Below are 26,916 nucleotides of genomic sequence, written 5' to 3'. Positions count from 1 at the left end.
TTTCGGATTTCCAGAGGACTTCACCACTGACATTCCCAAGAGCTTTTGCTGAAGCAACAATGCCCACGTGCATGGCCATCACACACACACACACACACACGCGTGTATACATATATACTGTAGGACCCGACTGAGTTTGCACTGGAAATAGGTATGCTGATTCCGTCAAAAGTCCGGTTTCTGTCAAGAAACTCTTCTAAAAATATCCATATCGCTATCAGATGATGATGACTCCACGGAACTTTCATCACTGTCACTAAGTACTTCATCACTCTGCTTCGTACAGAGCACCAGTCGTCACCATGTTGGAAAATAGTGCGCCGTGACAAACAGAGCGTTGAAACTTGCTCAACTGCGGGTCCACCGAGTGACGTCAAAAAATGGGAGGTGACAGTACTATTCTTGACCAAGATGGATTCCTCCACATAAACATGATTAAATGAAAATTATTCATAATTAAAAAAACATATAATTTTTTGCACAGTATGTAGTAGTTTTATATTTAAAGTACTTTCAGCAGTTTGAATTCTGATTTTGACCGGACTTCTCCTTTAATATATTTCTACTGATAAATCAGTAACATTACTATGAAGTTGTGTCATCTACCGAGCCTCCCCCCACCCCACCCCCCCTACAGCATTCTTATAAAATTATTTATATATTCCTGCTTATTGGCAAAGATCTCTTGGGACACATGTTTTTGTTTGTTTTTTTAGTTTCCTGACTGAGGGGAGAGGCTGGAACAGTCTCTGTGCAGGATGGCTGGCGTCCTTAATGATGTTCCTCATTTGTGTAAGAAGATGTGGTCAGATCTACCGTTTGGTCTCAACACTTTTCTCAAGAAAGCAGTTATTAATTTTATATTTTTCTTTTATCATGCAAGATATTTTAGCCGCTATTGTAAAATGTGTGTTAAGTTATATTGTTTTGTACTTTATTCCTGAATAAATATTACGATTTATTTTGTCTCATTTAAAGAACTTTACTTTAGATAGCAATGTCAAGTGACATTGCCAAAAAAGGCATTTCATTTATTAGAATGTTCAACTGTTTTCATAAAGTCTATTTTTCCTAATCAGAAGGGTTTATTCTTCTTCGAGAGTATAATGTTTATAACATTTTCAAACAATAACTTGGTTATAGTTGATCTTAGTAGTCATAGTTCATTACTCCTCTGAATTAATTAGAATAGCAAACCTTTATTGCTCTACAATAGGGAGATTTGGGGGTGTCTGCACCTAACAAAAGGGCAATTAAAGTATACAGGCTTATATAACGCAGAAAACATACCCAAACTAAAATCAATAACAGAAAAACTGCAAAAAATAAATCACACTGGTCAGCCTATAAAGTATAACAACACTGTAAGGAACGATCTCCTAAAACGTTCCTTTGTCCACCTAAGCTAAACCTTTAATTAGGCTGAAGGACCACTCCACTTTTTATTGGCTTTATGCATGAAGTGGGAAATATTGTTCAACTATGAATATATTGACTGTGCATCCAAGCAGCATGGAAAATTGGTGCTATTAAAACATGATTAAATACTTCAATGTAGCATGAAAAAATGAAATATGTGAATAAAAATGATAAAGGCATTACAAACTACTAAAGGAAGTTCAAACTCTGTGAAGCAGAAGTTGGTGAGACCTTCCTAGAGCTACTTCCGGTTAGCAACATGTTAAGCGTTAGCTGCTAACATGGTTGTGTCCAGTATCACCGGGTGATTGTACTCTGTTAGTTTGGTCCAAATCCTGTACTGGGAAGTTCCTCAAAAAGGGTGCCAATACTTAATGTCACCAAAGCTCACCAAAGGCCATGTGTCAGATCGGCCTCCTTTAGCAACTAAGCCTCCCCAAAAAAAACAGTCGACAGGAGAAGGTCTGCATCCAAGCAGCATGGAAAATTGGTGTTATTAAAACATGATTAAATACTTCAATGTAACATGAAAAAATGAAATATGTGAATAAAAATGTTAAAGGCATTACAAACTACTAAAGGAAGTACAAACTCTGTGAAGAGTTTTGACGGCTGGTTTTGACGAAGACAAATCCTTTTCACACTCAGAAGATTTGATTTAAAATCCCCAAGCGATAAAAGCCTACGACCAAGGAACTCGGAAGCTTTGCCTTTGACGGTTACGCGCACCACCAGGCGGGCACCTTCTTCAACTTCTTCAGAAGTTGAACGTTTCTAGTTGTGTCTGCAGCTGAAAGGGAGACGATCCCTTTCCCGTCTTCCATAGTGGGTCTCTACAAGAGCGATTTTGACATTGATGCTCTCCGTGCACAGCTGGACATGTTGCCAGACGTGATTCAGACTTCTGGGATTGAGGGAGGCCCAACAATAGCCTCAGTAGCATCGGAAGTGAATGCCACTCCTGTGGGAAAAAATCTTCTGCCAGAGGTGCATAAGCTATTAAAGTTATTCTACACCATCCCTGTGTCCACTGCAAGTGCTGAGAGATGTTTCTCGTCCCTCCGTCGCATCAAGACTTATTTGAGATCAACAATGACTCAGAAAAGACTCAATAGCTTGATGTGTGCCCACACACACGGGGATCTTTTGACCAGCGTGGATGCTTTGAAGATAGCCAGGGACTTCATCCACCATAATGACCATAGCTCTCAACTCTCACGTATTGACCGTGTGACACACGCATTTCACTAACGTCACACCCTCACACGCAACACATGGCATTTCACACGCAAACATGGCATTTCTCACACATAAAAATCACAAAGCCCATCTGGGCTGCGGACGACAAAACTCCGCCTTCTGCTGAGATGTTTCAGCTTCTTTCACAGCTTGTGGCCATCAGTAATTCCTGCTGCAGTTCGTGTTAACAGAGCAGCAGGAAGAGTAATCAGAGTTATGAATAATTTTAGTCTTAACCAGTGGTGAAAGTGAGCCGGTGTTATGCTCAAAAGTGCATGCCTGCCGAGATATGCATCCCCTGTCGCGGTAGCGCGCCTCGCTCTGTACAAATGAATATCGACGGAAAACGAATTAAAATACGACCAACGGAGCGACTTGTTCTTATATTAATTATATAAAAACGTTTAAATGTACTTCTAGTGTAAAAAAAAACGATGTTTATTTGGCAGATTCGTTTACAAAAGTACGGGTGTTATGAACAACATTAAATCCAAAGTTTTTATCCGAGGTACGGCTGATTTATTTGTTGTGGTCTCTTGTCATTCACACACAACAATAAACCGTGAGAGCCGACGTGAGTTTTGAAACTGAAAAGCTTTTTCTTAAGCGGATGATCAAACGTGTAGACACAGCGTTCATAGACCAGTGTGATGCATTCGTGAGCGTCAGAAAGCTATGGTGCATTCAGGAGCATGGGACATTTCAAACTTACAAGGAAAGAGGCATAGAATGGAATAGAACTTAACTCATACAATAATGTATTTATCCAGAAACAGTGTGGGCTTTCTTACAATACTGAATGCTCTATAATTGTATTTGTGTTATGTTTTGATTCTGCACATCTGCTAGCTTTTTATTCTGAAAAATCTATAATATTACAGCAGCAAATTATCAAAGTTTTTCAAAAGCCTGTTTAAAAGCTCCAAATGGGGCTTCAGATCATAGAGCGACAATTGCGCTGTCATTGTTTTACAGGGCAGAATTTGCATTTGCTGACCCTTGTCCTTTAATTACAGATGGATATACAGGAATAGAGTCATACAAGTGTTAACTCCTCTGAGATAGCAGGGGATGCGTTTTTTGGCAATGGGGCTGCCAAAAAACGCATCCCCCTATGTTTTTAGTCTAAGAACTGTCCCACACACCTGAAATTTACACTAGTAGTTCAGAACACATGTGTAAACACGTAGAAAATGTTACATCAACTACAAGTGTATATTTCTATGAAACAGCAGGGGATGCGTTTTTTGGCAACGGGCTGGTTATAAACTGTAACAGTCTAGAAGTGCATTGAGCTGAAAAGAGGGACACATCAGCAGCTGGATCGTGCATAAAGACGATAAAAGATGATAAAAGTTGAGAGGTCTTGATAATGACAGACGGAGACACTTTTTCGGGAGCATTTAGAGCAGGGGTGAGTTTGACTTTTCTTTTTAAAGTATTTTTATTCTGTAAATATTGTGTTAGCTGTAATATAATGATTGTAAGTGGAAATAAATCCGGGGCGTGTGTGCTGGAACGTCAGAAAAAGTTAAATAAAAATTCGGTGCAGACACAATTATCATGCTCAGGGACCACAGCCTATGAGAAAGCAATACATTCTGGTGTCTAAAAATGGATTGGCTTGATAACCTGGGGTGTGTGAAGGATTAGGGAACCAAATATTTGAACTAGTGCTTACTCCTTGTCAATTTGTAAAACTTAAATTAGTTGGAAATTGTATTTTTTTAATATCAGCAAGCCATACAGTATTTGGTGTGACAATTTAATTCAGGATTCTGGCTTCCGGAGCTTTGTTACACTAATTTACAGTCTATAAAATTAGGTTATAATACAAACAGTAGTACTGAGGCATTTAAAAAAAGATACGAAGATAATAAAACAGTAGATACAGACAAAAACAATGAAGCATAGTGTCACATAATACTGTTTATTCCCTGGAAAATGGTATAGTTTCATGCTCACTTTGCATTCTTGGAAATTGAATATGTTTAGACCGGCCACTGATGATTGAAATCACAAAAAAGTGGTAGACAGACGTTTAAAAATTGATTTCAAACATTTAATCTCATGAATTTGGACTTTCACTGCCATCTGCTGTCATATGAGAGTAACTACAACTTGACGACCATAAGCTCTTTCATATTTCTTTTGTCATTTTAAACATGAAACTACCAAAGCACAAGCCTATGGAGGACCAAGTCTTCCATATCTAAAAATAAATACAGAAATAAATAAATGCTCAATAAATAAATAAGAATACAATTAATTGCCACCAAATTAATAAATGTAGGTAGAAATTAAATTATACAGTGAGACATAAATGTATATATCTCTTTTAATTAGCTTATTTATTTATTTGCCTTTGTAATAATTACCTTAATTATTTATTGTGCGTTATAATCTTCAACTTTATTTATTAATTACTTATATTTATTAAGTATTTATTTATGTGCATGTTATAATATTTTTGTCTGTTTTATTCTTCCTTTGTATTTTTTTACCCTATATATTTCTGTGATGCTATTTATTTCTGCCTGTCCTTTTTACATTTCTGCCTGTCCTTTTTAGGTTTCTGTATGCATTTCTGCCTCATTATGCAAATGAGGAGGGGCTGTGTCTTAAGGGCTCAACTTCTTCCCATTGGTTGGTTAGCATTTTACTGCATCGGTCAAATCTACATGGCTTTTCCCCGACATGAAGCATTGTTTAGTAATGTCAAACTCAGCAGGCAGACGTTCAGTGGCCGACCTCTTAAGGAAAGCTGCTAATAGACCGGAAGAATTAGAACGCTGTACATTTGGGATCTGAATGTTTTTTTATGGTTTCAGATTCTGCTTTTCCAGATCAATAACTCATCGGCGGATGATTTATTCTACAAAACAGACACCTCTCCGCAACCACAGCAAGGCAGACAGTGAGCTACAACCATAGTTTCCTCAAAACGAGTCTCCCATCGCGCTGGGTGAATTACATTGGACCCTATGCAGAGCTCGCTTGATAAGAAAATACTGTCGTTGATTATAAAAGGCACAATATGAATTATCAGATTCACATCCAGGCAATAAAAAGCACTACAGATTATCATTATTCTATCCATGTTGGTCTAATTTGTGAAGGAGGCGGAGTTTCATCAAGCCGATCCAACATTTCCCCTCAGCTGCAACACGTGGGGTTCATGCTGCGTCTTTAAGCATGATCCAGCACCGCAGTGAAGTTGGTTTGAAGTTGAATGTTGGACATTCAAGCTCCACGGAGTCAGCGGGATCTAGCTCATGGTTAATCCGATTGAGGGTCTCCGATTTCGGCCAGCGTCTCTCAGCTGCTCCCTCCTCCCACACGCGGTGGTGCAGTTAGAGACTGTCAAAAAACTTTTGAACCAAGCTCTCTTGAGAAATAAAAACCAATAAATGTATTATCTTGTGACCAGCTAAGATAAACTAATATAAATTGATGTCAATAGATAAAATCTGTAAGGCACATTTGTTTTTATTCATTTTTAAGCTATTTTCAATTTTCAAGACAAAAATTGGGACTTTTCCTTACAGATGTTTTTTAGTGGCTTGATTTTATATTAGTTTTGTCATAGGTGGTCACAAGATACGGAATTTATTGACTTTTGTTTCTCAAGAGAGCTTGGTTCAAATGTTTTTTGACGGTCCCTAAATTCACCACCGCGTGTGGGAGGAGGGAGCAGCTGAGAGACGCTGGCCGAAATCGGAGTCCCTCAACCGGATCAACCATGAGCTAGATCCTGATGACTCCGTGGAGTCAACGGGACTTTTATAATCAATGACAGTATTTTCTTATCAAGCGAGCTCTGCATAGGGTCCAATGTAATTCACCCAGCGCGATGGGAGACTCGTTTTGAGGAAACTATGGTTGTAGCTCACTGTCTGCCTTGCTGTGGTTGCGGAGAGGTGTCTGTATTGTAGAATAAATCATCCGCCGATGAGTTATTGATCTGGAAAAGCAGAATCTGAAACCATAAAAAAACATTCAGATCCCAAATGTACAGCGTTCTAATTCTTCCGGTCTATTAGCAGCTTAAGAGGTCGGCCACTGAACGTCTGACTGCTGAGTTTGACATTACTAAACAATGCTTCATGTCGGGGGAAAACCCATGTAGATTTGACCGATGCATTAAAATGCTAACCAACCAATGGGAAGAAGTTGAGCCCTTAAGACACAGCCCCTCCTCATTTGCATAATGAGGCAGAAATGCATACAGAAACGTAAAAAGGACAGGCAGAAATGTAAAAAGGACAGGCAGAAATAAATAGCATCACAGAAATATATAAGGTAAAAAAATACAAAGGAAGAATAAAACAGACAAAGATATTATAACATGCACATAAATAAATACTTAAAAAATATAAGTAATTAATAAATAAAGTTGAAGATTATAACGCACAATAAATAAATAAGGTAATTATTACAAAGGCAAATAAATAAATAAGCTAATTAAAAGAGATATATACATTTATGTCTCACTGTATAATTTAATTTCTACCTACATTTATTAATTTGGTGGCAATTAATTGTATTCTTATTTATTTATTGAGCATTTATTTATTTCTGTATTTATTTTTAGATATGGAAGACTTGGTCCTCCATACAAGCCAAGTAGTAGAACTAAATGTTAAAAAGAAATCAAAAGCTAAATAAAATAAACCAGGTCACTTAATAAGGCTGCATTTTCTGTTCTATTATATAGCTCAGTGGTTGGAACCACTGAGCTATATAATACACTGGAGTGCTAATCACCGTCTGTTTGAACGAGTCGCTTTGAAGCCACCAGCCGCCATATTGGTACTCCCTATTTCCCCCCAGTAACTAGGGGGAATATGTGCGCTACAGCATCGAAAAACGAGGATTTTCTCATGTTCAGCGGGGGCTTAAGACTTTTAAAATGTCAAATGCCATATACTTTTATGTTATGTTCTAAAACTATCAAGTACTGAGAAAGTCATGTGCTGAAATATTTTGCATTTTATTTATTTAAATACATATATATAACATTTATAAATATATAAATAACAATATACAAGAACGTATTTACATATATGTATACATATATATATACATATATACATATACACATGCTTATATATACATATATGTATATTTAATATGAATAACATGTAAAATATTTCAGCACCTAATTTCCTAGTAGTTGATAGTGTTGGTACATCCACTGACTGTAGAATTACCTGTGAAACGTTTTCACACAGCCAGAAAACTGCTTCTTGTTGCAACCAAATCCTATGGGATTCTGTGAGAGTAGGGAGTAGCAAGATGGCGGCCAGTGACTTCAGTTTTTCGGCAAAATCAGCACTCCAGTGTATTATATAGCTCAGTGGTTGGAACTGCGCGTTATTGTACGGCCAGAATTGGGCCTTTCCGCTTGCCATATTTATGTGTATGCGGGTGCGCGCGTGCGTATGTGATGGGTAGTGAGTGAGTATTGCCTGATGGGCACGACCAATTTGAAATGCGTTCCGCGGTCCCTGTTTAGACCGGCCACTGATGATTGAAATCACAAAAAAGTGGTAGACAGACGTTTAAAAATTGACTTCAAACATTTAATCTCATGAATTTGGGCTTTCACTGCCATCTGCTGTCATATGAGAGTAACTACAACTTGACGACCATAAGCTTTTCATATTTCTTTTGTGATTTTAAACATGAAACTACCAAAGCACAAGCCAAGTAGTAGAACTAAATGTTAAAAAGAAATCAAAAGCTAAATAAAATAAACCAGGTCACTTAATAAGGCTGCATTTTCTGTATGCTTTGTATTTATATTCACATAATATTTTCAGAATTAATAATAACATTTCTGTTAAATATTTCGTTTATCTTCTGCACCAAGGGCATAATTAGGGAGAACAAGCAGAGTGAGTTTTGTGTAATATCAGACTTTATTATTGAACTAAGCAGGATTTAGACAGGATTAGAAAGAAAGGTGTATCTTCTTTCTGCCTTTCCCCAACGATCAGGGATCTCCTTGTTGTGTCTGGTGCTGCAGTGTTCTTATTGGGTAAAACACCTTTAAATCTAGTGGCTGGGCACATAAAAGACAACCTCCTGATGATATAATATGCAAAAAACGCCACCAAACGCCACCAAACTTTTTTTTGTGATTAGAATCATCAGTGGCCGTTCTAAACATATTAAATTTCCAGGAATGCAAAGTGAGCATGAAACTATACCATTTTCCAGGGAATAAACAGTATTATGTGACGCTATGCTTAATTTTTTTTGTCTGTATCTACTGTTTTATCTTCGTGTCTTTCTTTAAATGCCTCAGTACTACTTTTTGTATTATAACCTAATTTTACAGACTGTAAGTTAGTCTAACAAAGTACCCTAATCCTTCACGCACCCCAGGTCATCAAGATCTTCCCTCATGTGTTCCTCCAACCAGCTCTGCTGCTCCTCACCTATCGAACACTTCCTTGAGGCCATTTTTGTCCAGATTACACCTTAATTTACACACTTTATTTGAATGATGAAATTATAGGTTCAATGTTTCAATTTGTCCAAATAACTTTATTTTGTTTCCGGTGGTTTCAATGAGAATTTCAGTTCTGCCTCCTTTATATCCATTTTAAACATCAGAAACATAGCATTCATTAACTTGTTTATGAACTGATTTATTGTAGTGGAGATCAAGTCTTTGGCTTAAAACCGGTCGGACTTCAAATGTGCAAAGCAAGTTGCTGAGTGAACAAAGATAAATCTTGAGTGGACTAATTTTTTATAACATATGTTTTGCTGTATTATGTTAACCATCTACTGTATTTTTGTAATATGGAGACAAATTCTCATTAAGCATCTAAAAATGACATACAATGAAAGAAAATGCAGGATCTTTATTAAAAATGAGTGGCAAAAACAAGAATAATCTAATACGCATACATTTGCCTTGCCTCAGAAGTAAAAAACTAAAATCAAGAAGCTGTCGCGGCGTCTTACTTTAATGACATTTTTAGGGCTTGGCTTAAGTTACAAACAACAAACAATATACAATAGATGCAGCTAATAACATAGTAAACAACAAATTCTAACATTTTTCTCTATAGAGTTTAAAGCATGCAAAAAGTACTTATTGGAGTCTGCTAGTACTCGCACATCCCTTTTCATATCAAAGACAAAAATGTACATTTCCAGAAAATTTTACCTACTTTTAGTTACCTTTTTTGCAGTGCTGTGCAATGTTCTTAAACCTTCAAATACAGATAAATGTAATATAAACTGTAAAATGCCGATAAAAACATGAAATGTGGACCGTGACGTGTAAAATTTCTCTATATAACCAGAAAGATCACTGTTCCGCTTAGTCCTTGTACATTCACTCAAACCTGTAAATAAATCAATGGTACGTTTGCAGAAATCAGTATATTTTGTGACATAACTTACAATACTGCTTCAGATTGTAAGAACAACATCAATCCTGTGATGATATGCAACCCAAATCATCTCTTTCACCTCCCAGTGGATCAAATTGTGTTGTTATATGTTCCATCAACTCTTCTGGCAATGCACAGTCAACAGGTGGCACAGTGACTCTTTCAGGCCAGTCCAGCAAATGATCATGTGTTCCAGATGTGGAGGTATGTCTGAAGGATGCCAAATCTGCTGTGGCAGGAACTTCCACAGCTGGCATAACATCTGTTGCAGTGATCTGTCTACTTTGGCTTGTTCCAAAAATGTCCTCCATTGCCGTTGTCTGACGTCTCTGCTGTTGTAGGCAACCACTTACAAAAAGATGCAGGGGAGTCATGTGATGCTCAGTCCTCAATCCATGATGATTCCAGGTGCCCATGAAGTGTTTGAGGTCCTTATTAATTCGAGGAAGATAAACATAATGAAGAGCCCATATGTGCAGTTCATTGTCAATGTCAATGATGCCCTCACTTCCAGAAAATAAAAGAAATCATAATACACATTTGTCATTCCTCGCCACAGGTCTCTCCAGAGTCTCTCGATTCTCTGATTATGTGTGCTCCTGCCTCTAAGTGCGCTTCCACGCTCACGTCCACGGAAGATGTTCATCAAGGCACAAACAGAATTGTTCTCCCCACCTCTGTCAGTCCTGACTCTTGAAGGTGGGCTGTAGCGAGCAATGGCTTGGAGGAAAGCATTTAAGACAGTGCTGCTGCGGTTGTTGTTGGAAGCTTGCAGAAACACAATGAGCCGACTGTACCCATCTACACCCCCATGGATGACAATCCGCCATCTATAAAAAGCACACAGTGACAGTAGAAAAAGGAAATCCAAAGGTTACAATCAGCTATTCATATGTAATTCTACAGTGAAATCATAAAAAGACATAATTTATTACCTGATCAATTTGTGGTTGCCATCTATATGCCACAATGAGTTTGGGCCAGCAACCCTGTAGCAACACCGTTGTGGTCTGTTTGAAAGCCCTCTCAAAGCAACACCTCTTGGATTTATCCTGATCATGCTTTCCCTAACTCTCCTTCTCTGTATTTTTATCCCCTGTGATCGTAGAGATGCTCGAAAAGATTCCGGGCCAATCAGGTCATTTCCACCCACAATTTGCTGCACCAGTTCATCCAAGGATGCTTCACTCAAGTCAGCATATGCTCGACGAAGCTGGAACTGTCTGAAGGAAAAGAAAGTGCAACACATGAAGATATTGTAAAACATGTAATAACTAAATTTTACTTCAAATGTGAACGGAGTAAAAACTGCATCAGAAATGAAAATAAAATTGTTCCAGATGTCAATAAAAACCTCACAGTGTAAGGCCTGATTGTTACCAACGTGTGGGGGAAGAGATGATTAGCATATATAATAGTTATTAAATGGCTAATAAAGCTCATAATTAAATTTAATTCTTTATTAGTCTTCCTTAGAGAAAAATTTGAAGACGAAAGACACACGGTACCAGAATGCAGTTGGGAACAAAACCCAGGATGGTTGTTGCGGTCTGAGGCATCTGTATATAGGTCATGCTTTCTACCCCTTTACCATTGCAGTATCTTTGTAGTTTTATTGTTAATAGTGATAAGTTTCATGATACCCAATCTTCTTACTCTGTCTTCCAATCTATTGAATGACAAGATGCACTTTGTAAGATTTCCCTTTCAAAGTTAGCTTAATAATTATTCTTTATTTAAATCCTTTAAGGGGTGTACACCTTTTCTGAGGTGCAGCATCTGTGCTGCTGACCTGTGTATTAGGTCAGCAAATCAAAGCCCCATTCCTTTGTTCAGCATAAAAAGATAGGTCAGTGACTTCTCTTTCATTGTCTATTTTTATACTGTTTTTGAAGGAAACCTGATATTTTTACTGTTTTCCCTTAACAGCATTGTCAAGGGTGATTATGCAGGTTTAAACCATAATGTTTAAACCTGATAAAGGAGTCCAATAGTTTTTTACAGATTGTATTTATAACTTCTATAGACAGAATTTCTAGGTGCATTCAAAGTGTTGAGGAGAGCTGCTGCTATCCCCGTGACCCTACCTCGGATAAGCATAAGATGGATGGATGGATAATGGATAGACGGATGGACGGGCCGACGTTTATATATTATGCTGAAACAGAATTAAGCATATCTAAAAAGAGGTACCAGATTGATGTGATCAAGAGCTGAACTCTTTAACATTTTTAAATTAAACAGGATAATAACACCTCTGATACCCCAAAAAAGGCCCAATTGTTTTACTTTTATCTTTGGAACATAATGTACTTGTTCTAATCAACCTAATATCTGTGGAAAACGTTAAATGTCATGTTAAATGGTTGTTTCTCACAGCGTTTTTCTGCAAGCAAATGACAGAACAAAATTTTAAGGTGGTAGACAGAACGCTGGGAACTAATTCAAAAACACAAAAATATACATTGCATTTTCTTGAAGGGGAATTTCTATTAATTACTGATTAAAGTAGTATTTTTCAGAAAGGAAAGCATTACCTTAGGCGTCGCTTGACAGTTCGTACAGAGACGTTCATAGCAGCTGCCATTTGTGATGCTGTGAATCCACAGGATCTTAAAAAGATCATCTGTTCCCTGGTGATACTGTAGCTTGGTCGACCCCTGGATCCACTAGTGACTACTGAAGCCTCAAAGCTATAGCTGTCTGTAGGAAAATATCCAGAATATGCTGTGTTTTTAGCTACGGGGACAGTATATATTTATTAATTAATTTATTTTAATTTATTCATTTTTTAATTTGCTTCTTGATTTATTTATTTATTGCCTGTTTAAAAAGAAAAAGACAAAAAGGCAGTGAATCAAAGAGGAAGGTGTAGTGTAAAACCTCAATTGTGGTATTAAATATTAGTCATATATAGAACCAATTTTAGAGTCACAAACGGGGGGCAATGATTACGTTGTTGAGCCGAGTGAGATGAGGTTCTGATAAGTTCCATTAGTTCTGCCAAGTCAGTCAAAGTACGATCAGCGGATGTCTCGTTAACCCATTTCCCCCGGGCCCACTGTAGGCTTCTTTGTATTGCCTCAAGCCTACCAAAATAAAAAAAATAAAAAAACAACTAGTTTTTGGTCCTATGTGCTAAGCAGTAAGACAAATCTTCACCTAGTCTCTTGATATAGCAGCGTTGACCATTATAATTGCTCATTTCAATATCTTGAGATTAACAATAAGCAAAGTAAAAAGGTAGTGTAGGATTACCTGATCATCACCACATTGCGCACTTCGGGTCCGTTGTTCATTTCCACACGCCTTATGCAGTCATTGAAGACGTTCTTGCAACGCAAAATAAAATCTCTTCGAGGCATAGTTCTTCTAGCGTTGCAGTGAGAAGTAGTTTTTATGATTTGCCAAAGTTTATCAGCAGAGTAACTACTAATCAATGGTCCAGAATCCTTTACTAAAAGGTATAAATGCGCAGTGCGCACGCACCAACAACTTGGTAAAATTTTTTATTGCGCTGCATTAAGTAGTTCCGTTTGCTATTTAAACCAATACCTCCCGCCAACACCTACCTTTCAAATTATGCCGGATTTCAGGAGAAGGTTGAGCGACATAAGAGATCGTGTTAATGCTAATTTTGATCGCATTTTAAACGAACAAGGTGAGACAACTGAAAGGGTACCTTCTGTCATGGAAAGGTAAGTACATTTATTAAACATGAGACTTTACAAATGTAACTTTAAAACGGGTTGAATTTAATTTATGCAAAATTAATATTACTGACATTTCACAAATTGTTTTGCACGATTGTTGTACTGGTATTAATTATTTTTTAAATAAAGCGTCGTAAGCAAAATATACATTTTTTTCAATTGTGACGTAGGCTACTTTGACTTAGGGAGATGTGCAGTGGCACCTAGCATGAAAAGTGCACCACGGTTTTGGCGCACTTTGGATGCTAGGTGTCACTATACCAGTGCTTAGTTATTGTAAAGATCCCCCTGACCCTTGTTGTTCCTGCCATTAACGCATACATACACTGATTAAATTAATGGTGAGCCAAGAATAATGTCATATTAGCATTAAACTGTGATTAATTCTAAAACGAGATTGAAAAAAAAATAGATCCATCTTTCTATAACTTGCAGCCTCATCTACTGGCCTTTTGCTGTTAATTGTGTTTAAAGTTTGTTTATAAATATTTATTAAAAAAAAAACGTGCTCTCACGTAAAACTAATTTTATAAAACTAATACACTTAAGATATTAAAGTGATTGTAACTTAAATAGTCTCTTGTAGAACCTTGGATTTATTGGTTTACTTATTACATAAATGGTCCACAAACATTAAAAATACCGTTCCTGTTAATAAAATTAACTAAATAATATAAATTTTATTATGACAGACTCCAAAGTTTCAGGGAAGAACCCACAAATAGAAGAATCCAGAGTAGGACTCTTGTGCAGCAAAAAACATTCAAAGTGGCCCTTCTGAGAAGTGGTCTGACTTATTATCTCTCCAGTAGAGGTAAACTCACAGCAGAATTCTGTAGTCACCTAAAGGAATAGCAATTTATTAGTGAAAAAACAGTCTATTAAATGTATAGAAAATAGTTATAGGTCTTTATAAGCAAAAATGTAATGTTGACTTTTTCTTTCAGATGCCACTGCTACCTGTAGGGTAGTGGTTCCCCTAAATCATGATTCCCGCCAATTCAGGCTAGCTCCCAGGAATGCTATTCCTGAGCTCACTGAGAGTTTTGAGCTTTGCCGGATTAATGGGAGACAGGAGGTAATTCCTCTGCTGGAGACATGCCCTGGGGAAATCCACAATAACAGAGCACTCGGTCGGTCAAATCTGTACCTGAGACCGGTAGGTGGTGGTTCTTGGTATTGGTGCAGAAACATGGATATTACACAAAAAAACTTACAATGATGTAAACACAGTATTTTTCCCACAGGGGCAATTACTTCTCGCATGGGGCTTGGTTTCTTTGAATAACTTGGTTTCTTTGAATAACTTTGTCCCCTGAATAAATTCCCCTGAATAAATGTTTTTAAATTTTGTTTTGTTTTGTATTTTAATGCAATTTGTTTCATGATCAGTCATCAACTGAAAGTGATTCAATAACCAAAATTTGTTTTAGGTTTCTGACAGACAGCACCCACCATCAGCTGAACAATTCTGGTAAGCATCCAGCTGTTGAAAAGTCATTTCCAAAAAACAACTTTAAGATTGGCCTTTATTTATACAGTTTAAGGCCTACTCTAAACCCTCCAGAGATTTACCTGGCAAGACATGAAATGGGAATGCAAGTGGCTTTATTGACTTAAGGTCATTGGCAAACAAAATTGAGAGAAATAAAGATGTTGCGGTTTCGGAGGGGTCTGCTACCAGAGCAACTGATCTGTCGGCTGATCTGGGGCTGCTGCTCTCTGTCTGCTCGCTTTTCCTTGCATGGTGTTCACTTAGGGACCATCACGACCCACCGCATTTTGGAGAAGCTAACAGCAGGCAGCAGCTTCAGATCACCAACTCACCAAATTTCTTTATTTGTATATTTTTTAATAATTTATACATTTATGTGCATTTATTTATGTTTTGTCGTTTCTTTGTCCCTCATATTAGAACAGAGTTGAACATAATCACTCAAAAATCAGTCAAATAATAAAGTAGTAGTAATCACAGCTGTTTTAACAGGGAAAGCCTGGAAACCAGCAATGCAGCAACAGATGTCACTTCAACACCAACTCCTAAGTGAGTGTGTAATGTGATCATTTCAGTATAGTATTGTATTTTGACTTCGGTACTGAAGCCCTCACTGCAGATTGCATGGGAGTTCATGATGCAAGTGCTTCCACAAGGCAAGTGCCTATTCTCTCTCTCTCTCTCTCTCTCTCTCTCTCTCTCTCTCTCTCTCTCTCTCTCTCTCTCTCTCTCTCTCTCTCTCTCTCTCTCTCTCTCTCTCTCTCTCTCTCTCTCTCTCTCTCATATATATAATATATATATATATATATATATGACCTAAAACATACTATGGTTTGAAATGTATAGTGACATACTGATGGAGTGGGAGACAGAAGACACTGATGATGAGATTCCACAGGAACCTCCAATCACTGCTCCTCAGGTATTTTTTAGGCAACATCTTGAGATTACGTTGTGATACCAGACATTACTCCTACATACTACAGTAGGGTTGTCACGATACTAAAATTTTCAACTCGATACCGATACTCAGGAAAATATTCGATAGTCGATACCATTTTCGATACCACAAGGATAAAAACAAAGACCCCAAAATTTCACAGAAATATGTTTATTAATAAATAAAATACAAATAAATAAATAAATACAATAATAACAGTATTTTGAGGTTGTATGCTGTGCACAATATTAAGCAGGCCTGATTAAAAAGAAGTGTTCCTTCCTTGGCTATGCTTTGCAACACATTGACACTAGCCAAACCAGTTAACAAACAAAAATAAATGCTGTATTCTCAGCAGCTGCACCTGTTACAAAAAAAAGTCTGAAACTGAAAAGTGCACAGAATTATTAAATCACAGTGTTCAGAAAGTGCATTTTTCTCTATTCTGCTCTCTAGATGAATGACTGTTTAGGTGGCACTGTTGGTAGCACTGGCCTGAATTTGCTTTGCTGTTTGCAGATTTTTTTTGCCAAGTCCCCAGCTTCTGGGGGACTTGGAAAAAACACCCCACCCCGCGGCATCTATACTTTGGAAAATGAGTATTGTATCCGGATACAATATTTTAGTATCGATACTTTTTTGAGTATCGATACTTTTGACAACCCTATACTACAGTGCTACATATTGTAAAATGTTTGGGTTTTGTATTTACAGAGTGATTTGGAACTCGGAGAAATCCTTCAAAGTTTTCAAACTGAGCACAAAGAAGAAGAAAAGGTGACAGGGATTGCACGGCGACGGAAGGCTATTCAAAGCATCTCCATGGCTATGGCGAGACAGAGCTTCTGCTGGAAGAAGATTCCACAAGTGGACTTTGTGGGCGAGATGGCGGATGACTATGGGGGTCCCAAAAGGGAATTTCTTAGGTATTATCTATTTTATTTTATTTAACAATATAACTACTGTAGAAATGGTTATTTAATTTGGTCATCTGGTTCCAGGCTTCTGATGGTGGAAGTACACTCCTCATTAGGAGTGTTCGAGGGTCAGCCAGGGAACATGTTCTTCACCTATGATGTAGAGGCACTTTCGAAAAATAAATATTTTCTGGCCGGGAAGCTGACCGCATGGGCAATCTTTCACGATGGCCCTGGTCCTCAAGGACTTAATAAGACCCTCTACCACATGATGTGTGGTCAGAGAGCAGATGTCTCTGCGCAGCTGCCAGATCTGCCTGTTGATTCCAATGTTCAACAGAACATTGAAAAGGTAATGTGTAAGTGCAAAGTTTATCTCTGAAACAGACTTTCTCACAAACTTTGTAATAGAGTTAGACCTTCAATTCAGGAGTGTCAGTTTTCTAAAACTTGTTTTTTTAAAGGAAACATTAAAGAAGTGCTTTATATCTGAAATGTGCAACATTTTAGCTAATATCAAATAGTTAAAGTTTATTTTAAGTCAGTAGGTTTCATGGTTTATCATTGGGATATGTTGACTCTTCTTCAGCAGTTGTTTTGTTAAAACAAGATACACCCTTCTTTAGTGTCTAGATCTCCGACAGACATCCTGGCAGATTCACTGACTTAGTCACTAATCCTGCAATGGACAGGAACCACTGGCTATGTCCGAACGTACGTCCTAACCCCTATATAGAGCACTATATAGAGGTTATGCCATTTTGTAGGGGTGTTCGAATGTCTACTGTATGAAGTAGTAGTGCACTTAAATCTTCCCACAATGAAACTTGAAAAGTAGTGTACATCAAAGGTCACTAGACAGGCAGATATATCTCAGAATGCTTACCAAGAGCAGAGCATTCACAATGCCTAATGGGGTTTGTTTTGCTGGTGTGAGAGAGCAAAGATAGAGCAGGCAATGTTCTACGAATAGACCAGAGTTGTCATAGTTTGAGTTCCTGCCTTAGTTTAGTTTCTGTTTTTAGGTTCTTTTCTATTTTAGCTTGTGTCCTGTTTCAGTCTTGGTTCCATCTTAGGTTGGGCTTTATCATTTATTGTGTGTTCTAGATTGGTTCTTGAACTGTTTTTTTAGTTTAACCTGTTTTCACATGTCAGTAGTTCAGTTCCACCTCCAGCCACTTCCCTGATCAGCTCCTCCTAGTCTAATTAGTTTCATTCCATTCACCTGCTCACTCCCCTACTTAATCCTGCCTCTGTCCCTTGCACTCTGCCCGATCATTGTGTGTGTTTGTGTTTTTTCCTGCCTGGGGTAAGTCTGATCCTGTTTTGCGTGGCTGCCTGTACCCAACCTGATTCTGTTAGCTTTTACCTGGATTATTTGACCTATTCTGCTCTTTTTGTTAATAGACCAGCCTGACTCTTGACCAGTTTATTTAGGGTGTTGGCTGTGGACTGTTTAAGTTTTTTGGACACTGCCTCCTTGCTTTTTGGCTTGGTGCCCTCTTTTGGTTTTTGCTTTGTTAATAAATCACCTTTTTTTTTATTTTAACCTTTGCTTGTATGGCTGAATTCAGGGTCCTCTGTTTCTGACTCATGACAAGAGTGTGACATAACTTACAAAGTTAATTTAGTTTTCAAAAAAACTTTTTAGTAATATTTGGTATATTATAAATTAAAAGTAAATGGTAATTGTTGTGGGAGTTTGGACAGAAAGTCTAATCTGGGATGTCTTCCTGTGCCAAAGTCACGTGACCACCTGCAAGCGAAAAGTACTGGTTATTGGTCCTAACAGTCAGTTAACTGAGTGCACTCAGTTAGGCTGTAGGTTTTGACACAGACATTATAGTCTGTTTAATCTGTAGCTGCACTACTCCAGTTTGCTCAGCATACAACATATTGAATTCAACACTTTTCAGGAGAGAAACGGAGCCTCTGCTTTTATTTATGACACAACATAGCCTTAGGCTTGATCAAATATTGCTAGGCAATCCCAAATAATAAATTGTACTCAACAGTATGAATGTTTTTTTTTTTTTTTTTAAGGTTTGGAATTGTTCATCTGAGCAGCTGAAGGAAGACCTGGGGGACTGGGTGGCATGCCTGGCATCTATGGGGCTACAATGGAGGACTTGCCATCCCTGCGTTCAGCAGTTGTTGAGCACTATGTTTTCCACAGGTAACAACAACTACAAATGCAATAAAAGTATTGAAGGAGATTTTTGTTTGTTATAATTAGAAAATGAAAAGACGAGTGTGTTTTTACACTTTTTTTTTTTTTTTTTTTTTTTGACCATGCTGGCCAACTTTCAGATTGGCCAGCATGGTGAACCAATATATAAGTGGGTTCAACTCATGTGGTGGTTTCTGGCAGGTGGTGGAAAGACACTGCATGCAGTTTCTCCCTGTGTTTACAAACGTAGGTGAGAAACTTGGGAGAAGCTGCATGCAGTCTCTCTTCACCATAAAATGGAGTCCACCTGGAAGCAACCGCAGGGAGGCTGAAGAGCAGACCATTTTCTGGTGGGATTGGTGGCTGGTTGCTATTCAAGGTAATTTTACACAACTGTCCTTTAATCTGCATTTGAATCAATAATGAGTGACCTCTCCCTACCCTTCTACAGATGGAGAAGTAGACATCTTCTTTGAGCAAGTACTTGTGTTTGTGTCAGGGGCGGATACCATTCCCCCGCTTGGGTTTTCACCAAACCCATCGGTTGAATTTTTGACCAGGAACCAGGAGAGCAACGCCTGCCATACTCCTCTACCTGCAGCATCGCCCTGTTCCTTCCAAGACGGGTGGAGTGTGAGGAGCAATTTAAAGCCATGATGGAAATGTCCATCAAGGGCTCACATGGCTTTGGAAAAGTCTGATTTTTTTTAAAAAAAAAAAACCCTGGTAATAAAAGTTTCAAAGGTTATCCGTTTTCTGACCTTTCTTGTGGTTCTCTTAGATGTATACTGTAAACCAGTTTAAGGCTTTATATTATGGAGTCATTGAACCATATTATGCACTTAAAGATGGCCCATTGTTTGAGATGCAACATATCCTGCTAACGAGTAAAATTTAAGCATGTGTGCAAATTAAGCATACTCTACAATATAATTGAGGCTGATCCACAGGTTATGAGCACCAAATCAAGAAAAAACATCAAGTATAGAGCAGTGCAGATTTATTTTTGCTCACACAGCAACATGCTTTGCAAGTTTCCATCAGTCTGATTTTGGAGCAACAGTGTGATGATAGACAGTTCCTTCTTGCATAGTAATACATTACGTTAAATGGACTAAATCTAATACATTTTTTTTTTGACAAATTGTAACAATCATATTGGTGAAAAAAATAAATGAAGCTTTGATTTCAACCTGAACAAAAATGGCCTTAAAGCTGGTTGGTAGAACACATGATGTGAAGGACCTGGAGTGTTAGGAAAACAGTAATTAGTCCACTCAAGATTTATCTTTGTTCACTCAGCAACTTGCTTTGCACATTTGAAGTCCGACCGGTTTTAAGCCAAAGCCTTGATCTCCAATACAATAAATCAGTTCATAAACAAGTTAATGAATGCTATGTTTATGATTTAAAATGGATATAAAGGAGGCAGAACTGAAATTCTCATTGAAACCACTGGAAACAAAAGTTATTTGGACAAATTGAAACTATAATTTCATCATCCAAATAAAGTGTGTAAATTAAGCAAACAAGTGTAATTAAGGTGTAATCTTGACAAAAATGGCCTCAAGGAAGTGTTCGATAGGTGAGAAGCAGCAGAGCTGGTTGGAGGAACACAGGAGGGAAGATCTTGATGACCTGGGGTGTGTGAAGGATTAGGGAACCAAATATTTGAGCTAGTGCTTACTCCTTGTCAATTTGTAAAACTTAAATTAGTTGGAAATTGTATTTTTTGAATATCAGCAAGCCGTACAGTATTTGTGACAATTTAATTCAGGATTTTAGTTTCCGGAGCTTTGTTAGACTAACTTACAGTCTGTAAAATTAGGTTATAATACAAACAGTAGTACTGAGGCATTTAAAGAAAGACACGAAGATAAAACAGTAGATACAGACAAAAAAAAATTAAGCATAGCGTCACATAATACTGTTTATTCCCTGGAAAATGGTTTAGTTTCATGCTCACTTTGCATTCCTGGAAATTTAATATGTTTAGAACGGCCACTGATGATTCTAATCACAAAAAAAGTGGTAGACAGATGTTTAAAAATTGACTTCAAACATTTAATCTCATGAATTTGGGCTTTCACTGCCATCTGCTGTCATATGAGAGTAACTACAACTTGACGACCATAAGCTCTTTCATATTTCTTTTGTGATTTTAAACATGAAACTACCAAAGCACAAGCCAAGTGTTAGAACTAAATGTTGAAAAGAAATTAAAAGCTAAATAAAATAAACCACTTCACTTATTAAAGCTGCATTTTCTGTATGCTTTGTATTTTTATTCACATAATATTTTCAGAATTAATAACATTTCTGTTAAAGATTTCATCTATCTTCTGCACCAAGGGCAGAAGTAGGGAGAACAAGCAGAGTGAGGTTTTTGTAATATCAGACTTTATTATTGAACTAAGCAGGATTTAGACAGGATTAGAAAGAAATGTGCATCTTCTTTTTGCCTTTCCCCAATGATCAGGGATCTCCTGGTTGTGTCTGGTGCTGCAGTGCTCTTATTGGGTAAAACACCTTTAAATCTAGTGGCTGAGCACATAAAAGACAACCTCCTGATGATATAATATGCAAAAAACGCCACCGCACGTATTTTACGCGAGCGCACGTTTTTTACACCAGCTGTGTGAAGCTGACACCCCACCCACGTCAAAAAATTCAGCAAATAGTCTGAATGGTTAGTGCTCCGTTTGTGCAGGTTTGTGCCGTTGAAATTTTCGTTTGTGCAGTTTTGGTTTCTGAGATATTAAAAATTATTTTTTAGGTCATAGAGTTCACTATCCCCCCATATCGCTCCAAAACAAACCAAAGTGGGCTAGTTCGTTAGTGCAGGTTTGTGCCGTTGAAATTTTCGTTTGTGCAACTTTCGTTTTTGAGAAATTAAAAGTTATAATTTTGGCCGATGACGTCACCATCCCCCCATATCGCTCCAAAACAAACCAAAGTGGGCTAGTTCGTTAGTGCTCCGTTTGTGCAGGTTTGTGCCGTTGAAATTTTCGTTTGTGCAGTTTTGGTTTCTGAGATATTAAAAATTATTTTTTAGGTCATAGAGTTCACTATCCCCCCATATCGCTCCAAAACAAACCAAAGTGGGCTAGTTCGTTAGTGCAGGTTTGTGCCGTTGAAATTTTCGTTTGTGCAACTTTCGTTTTTGAGAAATTAAAAGTTATAATTTTGGCCGATGACGTCACCATCCCCCCATATCGCTCCAAAACAAACCAAAGTGGGCTAGTTCGTTAGTGCTCCGTTTGTGCAGGTTTGTGCCGTTGAAATTGTCATTTGTGCTGCTTTGGTTTCGGAGATATTATGAATTTTAATTTCAGACGATGACGTCATCCCAGCCCGCCGCTTCAAAACAAAGCGCTAAGTTTTTCTTTCTTTGCTGGTGCTGAGCTGGATCCAAAACAAACCACGGTAGGCTACTTTTTCAGTGCCTCGTTTGTGCTGGTTTGTGCCGTTGAAATTAGCGTTTGTGCTGCTTTGGTTTTGAAGATATTAAAGAATATTTGTTAAGGTCATCCAGAGTTCACCATCCCCCCCATTTTGCTTCGAATCCGACCAAATTGGTCTACTTTTTTTGTGCTTTGTTTGTGCAGGTTTGTGCCGTTAAAATTGGCGTTTGTGCTGCTTTGGTTTCGGAGATATTATGAATTTTATTTCGACAGTGGAAGTCATCAGAGCCCGACACTGCAAAATGAACTGGAGCTCTTCATTTTTTTTAAAGCTTGATTCATAATTCACAAGTTTTATATAACCAGGGCAATAGCAACCATATTTTTTTTTCAATTATCAACGACAACCTTGGAGTAAACTCAAATGTTTAATTAAGATTTGCAGCCCAATAGTTTTTGCGGAGCGCTACGATTTTGTGCTGAGCTTAATACAAAACAAACCAAATTGGTCTATTTTTTTAGGCTTTTCTAATTCAATCTATATGCTTTATACTTTCAGCTGATAACACAGTCAATATGTTCATAGTTGAACAATATTTCCCACTTCATGCATAAAGCTAGTAAAAATTGGAGTGGTCCTTCAGCCTAATTAAAGGTTTAGTTTAGGTGGACAAAGGAACGTTTTAGGAGATTGTTCCTTACAGTGTTGTTCGATTTTAGAGGCTAACCGTGTGATTATTTGTTTTTGGCAGGTTTTTTGCTATTGTTTTTAGTTTGGGTATGTTTTCTGCGTTATATAAGCCTGTATACTTTAATTGCCTTATTGTTTGGTGCAGACATCCACCCTGATAAAACAAGGCGGAAGTTTCCCAGACTGGTTCCCAAGTAGCACACGGAAGCATTCGTTGATGTACGTCTTCAGATCAGGGTAAGGAGTGAAGGCCTTCACCAATGCACCAAGAATAGCCAGAGAAAAGTCACTCACGGCTTCCTTTGGTACAGCAGCACCCGTACGAAGCCATTCTGTCAGCCATGTTGCAATAGCATTAATGTCGTGTCTCTCTGACAGCATTTGCACAACTGGGACTGAGGAATTGTCCCCTGTCAGAACGCCCTGATAAAGGAAGATGTGGCCAGATGTACCATTTGGTCTCACAAGTCTTTTCACAACCGAGCCTGTTGCATCAAAGCAAACTACAGAGGGGCATTTTTTGGACAATGCTCTATACACATGGAGCTGAGTTGGACTCCAATAGTGGCAGAAGAACTTGTCTAGACCAATGTCTCTTATACAACCACTGTGAGGTGTGCTATATTTTAGCAATTGCAAAGACAAAATTGGATCTTTGTCACCTAATTCCAAATCTCTTCTCTCTTGCTTTGCTTTTCGTAGGGTCGCCAAATTTGGTAGGTGACTTGGCTCAGGATCTCCAATATCCATCAAATCTGATGCCTTCGCTGACCTCCATACAGCCGGCTCCATCCTGCCCTCACACAGCTCTTTTGAAATCTGTGCACGAAGGTCTCCAGACATGAACCTCTTGGAACGGCCAGTGTGCAGGGAGATATCAGTGTCTTCGATGGAACACTCGAGAACCATTGGGCTGTTGACTGTTGGTTCTCTGGCACATGTCATTTTAACATGGCCTTGACACTCTTTACAGAAGCCCTTAATGTCTATGTAGTTGCTGGTTCTAGATGAATAAACTTTTGCTCTCTGGAACACAAATGTGCATGTACTTTTAACTTTTTTCCAGATCAGGTGGTTGAGTACATGACTCCAAGTGCCTGGCTTCAAAATCAGATATTCCCTTTTGCCGGATGATGAAAACTTGTCATTGTATTGTACTTTTTCAGGTACAAATTTCATCTATTCCTCAAAAGGGACTTCAAGCTGAAAAACTGAGCAGCTGTCCAGTCCAGGAGAAATGGAGCCAGAATCAAACTCTGTGTCCACACTGCTCTCAGGATCAGTTTCCTGCTCATTGATCTCCAAACATGACCAGATGTTGTGTCTGTTTAACTTTACAAAAGTGTACAGGGCTTTTGGAGACATCTTATTTTCCAGCTGCTGACTTAGTTCTCTCCAAATAGTGGCAGCTGGAGTGGCTATTTTGCCATTTAGAAAGATGGCCTCTTTTGAAGTGCAGAGAACTGCAAAAAGGGAATCCCTGTCTACGGATGGCTGTCGAGGCATCTAGTTAAAGAATAAAAAGACTGATTAGCATTAAATCAAACATGCTGGCCTATAATATCTGTCATGCCATGAAAAATTAATATTATAGAATTGTTACAACTCGAAACCTTAGTCGTCTTACGTAATTCTAGATGGCATTTATGCATTTTTACTACTTGTTAATGTTCAATTAAAGTATCAGTTCAACTTTAAAAATGTGTCTTAGCTCTGGAGTCTACAGATGTGCCTAATCACCTAATCATTGTGAAGCCTTGCAGAATGTTTCAAGAAATTCAAGTCTGGACTTAAAATGTAATTGAATTGTGGATTTCCAGAAATATGCATTGCAGTGTATGAAATTAACTTCCTGATCCCCTGGCCAAGTTAGCTAAATATGACATAGTTGTCATGTGCAAGTGTGACTAAAAATAACTTATTTGGTGCTAGGATTTACTCCCATGTGGCAGCTAGCCCTGTATGTATGGCATTTAACCAAGAATATCCCACTATTTATTCTCTTACCTTGTTCCAAAAATCTCATTTGACAGATGTCCAAAAAATTCCAAGAATGTCAATTTTAAGCCAAAAAATAAATAAATAAGACTATTCAAAGTTTTAAAGGCTAATGCTCTTGCCGCCTAGACAAGATCACTGGCTCACTGGGTGGCGTCACTCCCTATGGCATTGCGTGAGAACTTCATATATAAACTTGCAGAATCTTAAAAAAAAAAAAAAAAAAAAAAAAAAGAATCTTCACGACTTTATATATCAAATTTGCCAAACGCTTAATGCCGTTCTAAAAATTCTTACATTTAAGGTGAGAAATTGCAAATTAAGATTTGAAGCATTTCAAATGTTAAACAAAAGTAAATTACTTGGTTCAATTGCCTACGTGCTGTGCACTTCCGTTTTTTTTCATTGGCTTTTTTTTACCCGTTTGCTGCCGAATATGCGGAAAATAACTGTCCACGATGTGAATAGGATTATCAAAACCACCTTAAAAAAAGCCCAGTTATTTTAAAATACAATATAAGTAACAGGTAAAATAGTTTCAGAAGTTATAAGCATATCATAACGGTTGCAGATCGTGAGGTTTTGAGCAAGGCGTGTGTATAGGCAGGTGCTTCCCCCCTTCATTTCTGAGAGGATAATATTAAATTACTTTGGAGAAAGGTAAATGTATTGGTGGGTTACTTGACATTGCTGCCTAAAGTAAGGTTCTTTAAATGAGACAGAATAAATCTTAATATTTATTAAAGGAATAAAGTACAAAACAATAAGACATTTTACAATAGCAGCTTAAATAACATGCATGACAAAAGAAAAATACAAAATTAATAACTGCTTTTCTTGAGAAAAGTGAGACCAAACGGTAGATCTGACCACATCTTTTTACACCAATGAAGAACATCATTAAGGACGCCAGCCATCCTGCACATGGACTGTTCCAGCCTCTCCCCTCAGTCAGGAGGCTGAGATCCATGAGATGGGACTCGTGGTGAAACTGCCTTCATGTGTCGACTTCATGGCTTGCTGTTGTTGAATAATCACTTTTCTTTCCGTGTACCAACCAAGCCACTATATAAAATAAGCATACTTCTAACAGCGGAAACTAAAAAAAACAAAACAATATAAACACGTTTCCCAAGAGATCTTTGTCAATAAGCAGGAATATATAAATAATTTAATAAGAACGCTGTAGGGGGGAAAACAGGCTCGGTAAATGACACAACTTCATAGTAATGTTACTAATTTATCAGTAGAAATATATCAAAAAGACATACGTTTTTTCCAATGTTGGCAATAACATATGATTTACCTTTGTCCCAGACTAAATTGCTTACAAGAATTTACAGGCTCAAAAACAGCGTGAAACAGCAGCAGCAGGTGAAATTTATGCACGTGTAATCAATTCAGTTGGTCAGGTGATCACCTGAAAGTATAAAGCATACAGTTTGAATCGGAAACCAAAGCAGCACAAAGGCTCATTTTATCGGCACAAACCTGCACAAACGAAGCACTAAAAAA

The 26,916-nt window shown here is 37.8% G+C and overlaps 2 long non-coding RNA genes across 4 annotated transcripts; both read left to right on the top strand.

Moving 5' to 3' along the window:
- The first annotated feature begins 11,667 nt into the window (after positions 1–11,667).
- LOC118560141 lies at positions 11,668–20,012 on the top strand. Of its 2 annotated transcripts, XR_004929115.1 has the most exons (9): positions 11,668–13,771; positions 14,734–14,945; positions 15,220–15,260; positions 15,774–15,830; positions 16,936–17,147; positions 17,223–17,490; positions 19,182–19,314; positions 19,449–19,687; positions 19,760–20,012. It is a non-coding gene; the product is annotated as an uncharacterized LOC118560141 (long non-coding RNA). The 2 variants fall into 2 exon arrangements; XR_004929114.1 differs by lacking the exons at positions 11,668–13,771; positions 14,734–14,945; positions 15,220–15,260; positions 15,774–15,830 and adding an exon at positions 16,125–16,203.
- A 1,689-nt stretch (positions 20,013–21,701) lies between these two features.
- On the top strand, positions 21,702–25,635 carry LOC118560144. 2 transcript variants are annotated; one of them, XR_004929121.1, is made up of 2 exons: positions 21,702–22,018; positions 23,549–25,635. It is a non-coding gene; the product is annotated as an uncharacterized LOC118560144 (long non-coding RNA). The 2 variants fall into 2 exon arrangements; XR_004929120.1 differs by lacking the exon at positions 21,702–22,018 and adding an exon at positions 22,682–22,734.
- The last annotated feature ends 1,281 nt before the right edge of the window (positions 25,636–26,916 follow it).

Source organism: Fundulus heteroclitus, unplaced genomic scaffold (genome assembly GCF_011125445.2).
Source record: "Fundulus heteroclitus isolate FHET01 unplaced genomic scaffold, MU-UCD_Fhet_4.1 scaffold_39, whole genome shotgun sequence".
In the NCBI taxonomy this organism is placed as follows: Eukaryota; Metazoa; Chordata; class Actinopteri; order Cyprinodontiformes; family Fundulidae; genus Fundulus; species Fundulus heteroclitus.
The sequence above is the reverse complement of the archived record's forward strand: the minus strand, read 5'-3'. Positions and strand labels throughout refer to the sequence as shown.